The sequence below is a fragment of the Macadamia integrifolia genome, unplaced genomic scaffold (assembly GCF_013358625.1).
Source record: "Macadamia integrifolia cultivar HAES 741 unplaced genomic scaffold, SCU_Mint_v3 scaffold2046, whole genome shotgun sequence".
Classification (NCBI taxonomy): Eukaryota; Viridiplantae; Streptophyta; class Magnoliopsida; order Proteales; family Proteaceae; genus Macadamia; species Macadamia integrifolia.
This window is the reverse complement of record NW_024868477.1, coordinates 41,746-53,185: the sequence shown is the minus strand read 5'-3', so window position 1 is coordinate 53,185 and position 11,440 is coordinate 41,746. Positions and strand designations below refer to the sequence as shown.

The window sequence follows — 11,440 nt, the reverse complement described above, 5'->3', positions numbered from 1 at the left end:
CTATTGTGAAATAGGAAGATTACCTTAAGTATTGGGGATTATAGAAGTACATGGGAGTGATAGTAAAAACAAAATGTTGATTGTTATTATGTCAGGTACAACAAGGGAGTGGTACTCCTATTGTGTAATATGATACCCTACTTTCTAAACCCGGTCTAATTAACCGCATTGACTTTATTTGATCATATAGGGGTTGAACTGGAGAGAACCAACACAGGTACCATATGAAATGTGGTAGCAAGGGTGGCCTTGAACTCGGGTTGGTCTGACACTACCAAGCGGTTACCAAGTGCAATACGTGGACCTAAGCCTTACACTTGCACGCACCATGAGGCCATGTACAAAAAGTAAAGGTACGTACTAGTATTTGTGGGTGCCAATGTAATCTAATATTACGTGGGAGTTTATTCTCATTGAAGCCCACCTGAGATTTAGCCCACCTGAGATGTACCCACCTGAGATATACCCACCTGAGATTTAGAAGATATTTTGGGGGCCTAGGTATAAAGGGGGGAGACATTAATTGTCTTTTTCCCTCATTAATGTTAGTTGTTTGATGGGAGAGTAAAGGAGAGAGAAAGAAGAAGAAAGGAAAAGAGGAAGAAGAAGGAAGAAGAAGGGGAAGTTGACCTAGAGCTTAACAGGAGCTGGGTCTTAGCATTTCAAGCCTGGATTTATGATCAGATCGCCGAGGTCTTCGATTTGAGGTAGGTATTACACACATAAAGATTCTTAGGAAAACCTCATTCTTAAACCCCTTTTTTATTTTTGAGAAAGAACTCACTTGGAACTTGCTAATCCTACTTGGATAATCAAATCTAAGTCTAATGGAAGGTGTGGATAGTGATTTTGAAGGATTTGGAAGGAGCGTTGGTGAAGATCTAAAGTATTTGGAGGTTCTTAAGGAAAAGAAGTGAAATTTGGGGTTTCATTGGTGTTCTTGAGAAAGAGGTAAGAATCTTCATTTTCTTTTGATTTGATCTTAGATCTGAGTTGAGGGTATATGATTGGACCTTAGATAAGTGATTTGAGTAGCCGGATCGTCCCCAAACAAGCTCCCTAAGCTTGAGGAAAGTCGGGAATGATGTTGGAAAAAATTTCTTTCAAAGATTGGGGGGTATTTTTACCCCACTTGTCTTCTGGTTTTAGCCCACCTGAGTTTTCAGAACTCAGATTTTAGGCTATGGAGTAACCGACGGGCTACATAGCACATCGATCTTCTTGTTTTAGCCCATCTGAGTTCCAGAACTCAGTTTTTAGGCTCTGGAGTACCCGACGGGCTGAAACCGGTGGGCTATGTTTGGCTCTGGCCCACCTGCCTTTTCAGAATTGCCAGAATTGGTCCAAACTTGATGGGTGACCCCCATTTATGATTCTAAACCCGATTTTAATGTTCAAACACGATGATTTTGACCCCAAAATAGTGAAATAATAAACCATTATGTTTATGATAGGTTACACTCAATATATGCGTACCCACACATCAGATCTTTTCGTACCAAGTATAAACACCGTGTACATATACAAGTAAGGGGGGAGTGGACTCTGATTTAATTTTAGAATATTATGCATCATTTAACATATGTTAGTCTAGCCATGTCATCATGTCACTTGTGTGTAGACTAGACATCACATATGCCATATCATGCATTGTTTGTACATTTACATAACATGTTATGCTTTGCTTTATAATGTATATCCTTTATGTTTTGATATATGTGATGGAGGACTTTCATTTGGATATGATATGCATGCTAGATTTTAGATACCCTAGACAGCTTGGAAACGAGTGCATGGTGGCATGTGGTATGGAACGCGGTGCCATTGTATAATCGTACTATGCTCATGTAGAGGCATGCGGCTAGGATATAATTTATCTTTGTGCTACGACCCTTCCCAATAGGGGTTTACGTGTTAGGAGATTATTGGGGGGAAGCATCGAGTTACGGTTATCAAACTCCTGCAACGGTTAGAAGTACGCACGATTGATTGCTAGGATAGTCGATAACTCCGGTGATATATTCAGAAGGTCGATCGTACTATTTTTATTTCTGATGGAGTCATACATTTACTTTCTATCATTTAAATTTATCGGGAGTTAGCTTGTATTTTAAATTTCGGTACCAACGGTGGGCCTTCTCCGATATCCTATGGGCATATCGCGGGATGGGGTTTACAGTTTGTACCTGGGGCATACGCGCACTGTGATTGTGAGTAACACAAAACCTATAATTTAGTAATGTTGTTAGGCTAATAGGGTTAAAATGAATTGCATATAGGTGCATTTGTGTGGTGAATGTTTGTGTGGTTTTCCTTGTGTGGTCTTTCTTTCCACTTACTAGGCTAGTGAGCTCATCCCACGTGCATAAATCTTTTTAGGTGATTTTACAGGTTACCCCCTTGGTAATCAGGAGCCACGCCCCACTGTGGAGTTTTCATCTGAGGACTGGTGGGTCCTTGATGAGTTCGAGCATGGTGTCGATTGTACGAGTGAGGATTGTGCTGCGTGGCAGCTATGACTCCTGAATGATTCTTTTGATTCTATTTTATGTACTCCTTTTTTGTACTTGATGCTTAAATTATTATATTTTGTATATATATTATGCCTTTGGGCCCAAATGTATGTAACCTTTATAACTAAATTTGGGTGTCGAGTATTTGAGAAACAATTATAGGTTTTATTATGAGCAGGTCTTCCGCTGAAAATACAAGTTTGATCTTAGATTAGTAGATGTATGTTGTAGTACAGTTACTGTATTGTTGATCTTGACAGGTTTGTGAGTTAATTGGTGTTAACTCAGTCACTGGCTCGGCTTTGTGCGAGCGGGGTGTGACAATGGTGGTATTAGAGCGTGATATTTTGCCTGCCTACAGCATACTGCTTAGACCCTATAGAAACTATAATAGGTGGCATGCATACATTGTTAATATGAATCTTGGTTAACTAGTTTTTGAAATTGTCATAATTGAATTTACTTGGTAGTGGAAATTTTAACGAAATTTCGACAGCATGCAGCATAGCAGTGTAAAATGAGAAAAATAAAAATTTTCAAACTTAAAACCTGATAAATAATAAAAATAATAAAATAATAATATATGGAGGTCATGTCGATGACCATCAAACCACGCAGTTTAATATAAGCAAACCATTCAGGAATTCACAAATTCTATCAAGATCATAATTCAAACTTTAAATACACAAAATGAAATAAATTATAAAATGAATCACATATGCTATCATTTCCTAAAGTTATACCAGTTCGATCACGTAAGTAAAGTAAAAAAGTCAGCTATGAAACCCATAATAGGTAGGACTGTCAAATAAAGCTAAAAATGTCAAATAGAAATGATAAGTAATAGGTCAGGAGAAGATAACAGGTCATCAGTGTAGAGCACTAGTCAGAGTCGAAGTCGGAGTCAGAGTCAGAGTCAGAGTCAGAGCTAGAGACATCGAAAGGCTCTCCTAAGTGGACCCAAGAGTCGATGCCGAGATGCATGTCCCAATGAGTTAATCGATCATGGAGGTGCACCACTCTCCTCTTTACATGACGGACATTCGCAGAGATCACCCTAGAAGAGTGGTGCATATCCCAGGTAAGTCGTCGAAACCTGGACTCCATCTCTCCAAACTGCCTCTACATCTAGAGCTCTTTACTGGTGTTCTCCTCCACCCTCCTGAGGAGCTTCTGCTCCCTGGCCATACTCTCTCCAAGCTGACCTCCAAGCTCAGCCTGACTCTCCCTTAGGGACCTCAACTCTGATAGGATATCCTGTAGGATAGGTGCCTCTCCAGTAGGTGGCAGAGCTGAAGTCTATGTGCTAAAAGCACTAGGCACATTCAGGCCACCAGCTCTGGCTGATCTGGAATCGTCATCTCCATGGAAAGCAAGATCTACCGCCTAGTGTCCAAGGGCACCTCCTCCATAACCTCCTCTTTGATCTCCTCCTGGTACAGGAAGTGATTCCTGTCATCTATGGTAAGCTCATCCTCCTCCATGGGCTCACCCTCCTCCTACTCTACATCCTATTCCTCTTGCTCCCCAGCAACCCGTGGCTCTATCATCAAGGCACACAGGTTCATCTGCCTTAAATTCTTGGCAGAGAACTTATCCCTCGGGACCGATCCCTCCTCCTCAGAAAGGTCGACTACACAATGATCGAAGACTCGAGTAAGGGCTCTGTCATATGGTAGGCTGGCATCCTCAGGATGTAAGGTATGATGATGCATAGATCTCCACATGAAGTAAGGGAGGCATAATCGAGGCACATTGCTCTCAAGGGCAGATAATAGGAAAGCAGCTAAGTATGTGGGCATGAAACCTACCTAGTTCTGGTGACCGCTCCTAGGAGCTAGGTTGAACTACAGCAACCTAGCAAACACCGTACCCTCAGGGGAAAAGTCCAACTCCGATGCTAGCTTCATTGGTGAACCACTAATCACCTCGTAGATGTGCTCCTGCATGTTCCAGCTTATTAGTAGGCCTATGCCTCTGGTCCTGGGAGGACTATAGTAGTGCATGCCCTCTAAGGAGATACCAAGAATCTCTACCAGTCTATCAGTAGTAAGGATGATCTCTACACCCTTCACCATACTGACTATGGCGAACTCCCCCTCCTCCTCTATGGCCTCCAGGTTGCAGTAGAACCTCCTCACCAAATCCTTGTAGCATGACTGGCCAATGTTGAGAATGGACTCCCAACCCAGGGCAGGAAACCTCTCCAAGAGGTGAATGAGAGAAAAGTGCGCCACATTCACCTGTTTCTCCAATATCACTGGTAGTGAATGGAAGGTACTCTATAATGATGTAGCTCTCATAATGTAGAAGACCATCTCATCATAGTTGGATGAGTCCTCCCATTCCCTAGATGGTGATGGAGCTGATGAACTAGATCCCACCTCTCTCTTCCTAGCCTTGGAAGTCTTTCTCTTCCTTGATGGCTTTACGGGGTCTTTGCCTTTTCTTGGTGGCATCCTGAAAATGCAAAGAAGAGAGATAAGTACATGATATAAAATAAGAAGTTAAAGTATAAGAGTACCAAGTTGAGACAGATAGCAAAAGAAATGGAATCAAAGGGATGAAAATAATGAGCTAATAGCATATGGCAGAAATTTTTTAGAAAAGGTGATCTAAACTGGTACCTTACAAATCATTCAACTTGGTACCTAAACTGGCTAAATGAAAATACATGGATATGAAGGATTATGGTGATGGAAATCATCAAGCAAAAACAAGTGAAGCAAAGTGATGAATAAGAAATGCATGGGTGATTAAGGTTTACAATGATCCCAAATAAGAGGAAGTCTTAATGCATGAAGCAGTCCAAGGATGTATACAATGAATAAATCCTTTCAAGAGAACATGAAATGCCATACTAGGTTAAGCAAGAGATAGCATATCCCTAATCGGGTTTGGGATAAGAAATTCAAGGATTTCAAATAGGTATATCGATTAAGTAGAAAAATTTCAAATTTGGGACTTTTAGCCAAGTGAAGGGTTTACCTTGGAAAGGAGACAAATAATCATGATTATAATATACTCGATGATTTATGATTGAAATCTAAACAATGATTCAAGATTTGGCCAGATAAATTTTTCCTAATATAGATGCCCTCTTTGAGCAAGTTATATAAGGGTTTTTTGGAACAATCATGCAATCCAATTAGGGAAAATTTCAAAGGAACGGTTAGGGAACCCAAGAGAAGCCTAATATTGCAATGGAAACAAAGGAATTTATAATGTGGATGCTAGATTGACATAGATAAGAGAGATGCACAATAAAATCCCCAAAGTTGCAGGTTTGGGCATAAAAAGGGAAAAAAATTCTCCAATGCTCCCATTTCACGGATCAAACTACTTATAAACTTAAATCTAAGGTTTACATTAGCATATGAATCATTTTTCCATGGAGAAAATCAAAGGATAAACCAAAGCCCCAACAACATTGGAAGTTTTTCCATTTCAGAGGGAGTAAACCCAGAAATTTTGAGAAATGAAGGGTTTAGGAGATACCTTGAAGATGGAGTGATAGAGATGGCAAACTCGAGAGGATCATTACGCTGATTTGGTGAGTTGAGTTGTAGTAAATCGCCCAAAAGTTGCCCAAGGTCGCCTGAGTTCGAAGGAAAGGGTAAGGAAGAGAAATTAGGTGGAAAACAGGGTTTAAAACCCCTTAAAATGCGACCTCGGGTAACTATGATAGGCTGAAATTGGTGGGGTTCAGCCAGCCAAGCCCACAGATCTTTAGCCCGTCGATTTTGGCAGAAAGGGCCGGACTCCATCAATGGGTCCTCATTGGCCTGCTTTGGTATGTTTGAGTGTCATTTTTGAAAAATTATGGGTATATGGAGAAAATTTGGCCGATATGTTTATTGAGATATAAATTGGAGGTTGAATTGATATATGCATTTTCCTCGACTGCTTCAAAGGGGTTAGTGCACAGGGATGCGCATTAAAATTTGATCTATTGTGTAATAAGTTACAATACTAATTCATATGAAATTTTTGTGCAAATCAGGTACACTTAACGATGGTACGCACTAGATCTAAGGGTGTCGCTTGGGGTGCATCTCGAGGCACTCGTCCTGTTGGTAGGCCACCAATCAATAGGAGGCCTCAACCTACAGGGCAAACATCTAACCCACAACCTCAAGAGACAACTCATCAGAATGTGGCTCTTGAGGATCCACCCATGGCTACACTTCCTGATCCTCCACCAATACTTACCCCTGGTGATGTTGAGAACTTGATTCAATAATCAAATCAGAATCTCCATCCGCAGATTCTCCAGCAATAGCAGGCATTTATGACTGCTATGCAACAACAGTGGTATGCTGCACTACCAGGTCATCCTCCTCGGGTAGATATTCCACAAGGTTTAACTGGAGAGCCTAGTGTTGGGGCATAGATTGGAGGTACACCACCTGGCATCAACCCTTAGAACCAAGTTGGAGGTACACCACCCATACTACCTCAGGGTACACCTCCGTACATGATGCCTCCTCCTTACCCGTACCACTTGATGTATGCACCATATTTTCAGCCGGTGGGCTATACCACAAGAGTGGTGGAGTCATTCAAAAGGAACCTACCACTTACATTCATTAAGGTGGGTAGTGACCCTTTGGAGCCAGATCGATGGATCCAAGAGATTGAGAAGATAGTTGAAGTGATTGAGTGCACTGATGCTCAAAGGATTATTTGTGTGGGGTTACAGTTTAAGAAAGAGGCCAAGCCTCAAAAGCCATATTGTTCGCTACACACCCAGAATCCACATGGGAACAATTCAATGAACTATTCTTAGTAAACTACTATCCTCGTAGTTTTAGGAGGTGTTTGGTTCGATAAGTCAAATGATATATGTATCGGATATGGATGTCAATCTTTTGATGGACATTCTTCTGAATTGTGTTTCTCGTTGAAAAATCGTTTGGTTGCCTTGAGTCTGGTACATGTTTCTTGCCTGAAAACTGTTTGGTTACTCTAAATCTGTATAGTGATTCTTACTGTAAAACTGTTTGGTTATCCTAAATCTGTGTAGTGATTCTTACTGTAAAAGTGTTAGGTTACCCTAATCATGTGTAGTGATTCTTCCTATTAAATTGTTTAGTTAAACATAAGAGTGGTGAAGTGAAAAACTATAACATTTTTTATTATTTTTTATTTATTTCTAAAATTTATATTTTTAAATAATTTAAAAGTGATTTATCTTAAAAAAATATATGGTTTTTTCATTAAAAAAAAAATCACCCCACAATTTTGCATTGAAGCATAATTTGTAGTATGGCTCAAATTATGTATTCAGGAGGAAAAAAGTTTTCTTCTTAAGTTTGAAAATTTGACTTTCCTTCCCTTTAAATTTCTCTTGCAACCAAACATAACCTTAGTATTCAATCAAAATGGGAACCAATTCATTTCTCATTTTTAAAATAGTGCCCAAACTCTGAGGGGAAAAAAATCTAACATTGAGAGAATCAACCAATCAGATGTTTAAAATTTGTTATTTATTTATTTCATATTAATAAAATATTTTATGCACATTCATGTATGTGTACAATCTTGCCTTCACTCATTGGATGGAAGAGAGAGGGGATGTTTAAATAAGCGGTGTGACCTTTACCTTATTGCATTTTTTTTAATTAATTTAAATAAATAGAAAAAATATTTGTGAGGGACGTTGAGCACCTCACATGAGAATGATGAGAATGAGAGATGAATACCTCAAGTGTGGTGGAATAGGAGGAATACCTCAAGTGTGGTGCAAATGATGAGAATGAGAGATGAATGATGCACCTTTTGTCAAGTCCTCTCTTATGGCTTTGACTTGCACAGGAGAGAGTAGAGGACTTTGATTGAGACTTGAGCATTTTGTTGGGATTGGTGTAATCGAACAACTCAAGTAGAATATACTAATCTTAATTACTCTTGAATGCTTGCAATACTGCTCTTAAAGCTCTTTCTTAATGATTATTTAATTAAGAGCGGTTTGCGTATTTATAGGTGAACTTAGTGAAGCATTTTAGGCAGGAAATCAGGCTCTAACGGACGTATTGTGGGACCACCAGTCGACCGCCAAGAGCTGTTGAGGAAAAATATAGCCATTGGGGCACTTCCAGGCAGTCACCGATCGACCGGGACTTTTTACCGATCGACCGGCTATGGTCTCGGATAGTTTCGGTCGATCGAGGCTTCCAGCTGGTTGATCGCCAACATGACATACTCTGTTTTGACAGAATGCTGTCATACTGATCAGTCATCAGTGTTTTGACCGTAACTTTTCGGTCCGACCTTAGATTGATCTAAATCAATTGCGTTGGAATCAAAACTCAATTTCCTACAACTTCTATGAAGGTTTCATCTCCTGATACTAATTTTAAGATTCCCTAAAATACCCTTGAGTCAGGTTAATGTGGTTTTCACAGAATTTCACTGGAACACATTTTTCCTAATATGTTCCTCACCACTTAGAGACTTTTCATACTTGGTCAAGGTATGCTCTATGGTCATTCTAGTATGATGCAATGCACATGCATGTGGTGAGTGCATATATATGTGGAAGTTACAAATTACATTAAAAATGACCAATCTATCCTAGTGGTCTTCTTCTTCACTTGAACCTTCCACTCTTTGGCACTTTATCTTCTTTTCTTCTTGTTTGCAATTCCATGTCTTTAAGCTTCATGTCTTGATTCGACCTTCTAAGTGTTTCTTCAAGCTAATTACACTTTATTCAAGCTAATCACATTTTATCAAACCAAGTTAAAGATGTATGTTTGTTTGTTAACACCAAAACATAGCAAGGAGTGTGGACATGTTTCCCAACAGGAGGGGTGGGCATTCGCAGACTTCGTGACATTAACAAGTCTCTTCTCTGCAAGCAGGTTTGGAACATCAACATGGTAATTCAGCCATGAGTAGATTCTTTGAGGCCAGATTCCTCTTCAATGGTATTCCCAAAAAATCATAGAAATCATCTTCGATACGGCCAGGTATTCAAAAGATGTGGTCCTTCGTTTCTAGTAAGGAAAGATGGATTGGGGGGAATGGTAAAAGTGTTAATCTTTGGAGGGATACTTGGGTCGGGGAAAAATCCATTATGGATTTATGTGGTAATATGTTGAATACTTTGATTGGCTCTTCCTTGAAGGTGTCTCCTATTATTTAAGACTATAGTTGGGCTCTTCCTGATGTTAGCTCTGATACTCTAAAAGATGTTTTCTCTACTGTCCGTTTGATAAGACTACCTCAATTTGATTCAGAGGATAGGTGTATTTGGAGTGGAGCTCATTCTGTGATTTTTCCTCCTCTTCTGCGTGGAATGAGATAAGGAGAAGGAATCCCAAAGTCCCATGGTTCTCTATGGTATGGAACAAAGAGTTGCAGCCAAGGCAATCCACTTTTGGATGGCGAATTTTGCACATGAAGCTTCCAACAGATGATATTATATGTGGAAAGGGTGTGCCTCTTGTTTCAAAGTGCTCCCTATGTGGTTCTGATGTTGAGACCTTTGATTATATTTTCACAAATTGTAGCTTCTCTCTGGCCTTATGGAAATTGTTTATGGATTGTTTTGGTATCTCTTAGCCAAATATTGATAATGTTTCTCAGCTGGTACAATGGTGGATTAAGAAGCGTAGGGTGATTACAGTGTGTGACCCATGGTCAGTGGGCTTTATTATTGTGACTGATAACATTTGGCGAGAGAGGAATGAAAGGCGCTATGAAGGGACGTCAAAAATCAGTCCAATTCTCTATGAGAAGATTAGAAGAGAGGTGCATGAGGCATGTGGTTCCTTGGTTGGTGTGATCAAGAGTCCCAATGATTTTACATGCTGCCACAGGTTGGGGGTATTAGCTCTTCCAGGAAAGCCTTTGTCCATATTAGAAGTTTTTTGGTGTAGACCTGATTTTAGTTGGATAAAATTAAACATGGATAGCTATTCTTTGGGTAACCCAGGAAACGCTGGAGCAGGAGGTGTATTCCGTAACCATAGGGGCTTGGTGGTGGGTTCTTTTAAGAAGTTCTTAGGAGTCCACACAAATTACTATGCTGAGTTCACAGCTCTAATGGAAGGAATTCTTAAAACCAAAGAATTATAGGTGGATGCCCTTTGGATTGAAAGCGATTCAGTAGTAGTGGTGGTAGCACTTCAATCCAAATCAATTCCTTGGTTTGTTTTACAAGAATGGTTGTTTGTGAAGGATTATCTGAATTCCATTAGCTGGAAGATAACTCACTGTTTTCGGGAAGCTAATTGTGTAGTAGATTTTCTTGCAAAGGAGGCAGCAAAATCAAGACATTCAGATGTTAATATATCTTTCCCATCTCACATTCGGTCGGAGATTGCCCACGACACAGAATCGAGACCTAGGTTTCGGTTAATCTAATGTTTATATCTTTTTTCAATTTATTCTCCCCTGTTGATGGCCATGCCTAAGGTGGGGGTCTATAAATTGTGTTTCTTGAGCTGTATTTTTTCTTTTTTCAATTTATTCTCCCCTAATAACATTAACGAAGTAGAACACAGCTATAGGGGATCCGCTACGTGGATCCTGGCCTGCCATTCTACTCTATTTAAGGCCATATTCGGGACAAGGCCTAACCTGTGTATGTCTTTCCTCACACCCTCTCCTATAGTCATTTTTGCCTGCATATAGCTCTTTTGGAGCCTTCTATCTGGATCAGATAACTCCTCCTTACTACTGCATCTGATGGCCTCTGTTGAATATGGTCATACCATCTTAAATGACTTTCTCGAAGCTTGTTATGAATTGTGGCAACCCCCAAATCTGCTCTAATAAATTGATCCCTTACCTTATCCCTCCTAATTTCCTGCTCTTCCATCTTAAGATTTTCATTTCCATTATGCATTGCTTATTAATATGCCTCTTCTTAATTGTCCAACATTCTGCCTCATACATCATAGTTTTTTTTTTTTTTT

General features: G+C 39.9%; 1 long non-coding RNA gene across 2 annotated transcripts; it reads left to right on the top strand.

The window, feature by feature from the left end:
* Window positions 1-894: 894 nt before the first annotated feature.
* LOC122065510 lies at window positions 895-2,684 on the top strand. Of its 2 annotated transcripts, none has more exons than XR_006136030.1 (2): window positions 895-951; window positions 2,392-2,684. It is a non-coding gene; the product is annotated as an uncharacterized LOC122065510 (long non-coding RNA). The 2 variants fall into 2 exon arrangements; XR_006136031.1 differs by having other exon boundaries at window positions 898-951; window positions 2,380-2,684.
* Window positions 2,685-11,440: the final 8,756 nt, after the last annotated feature.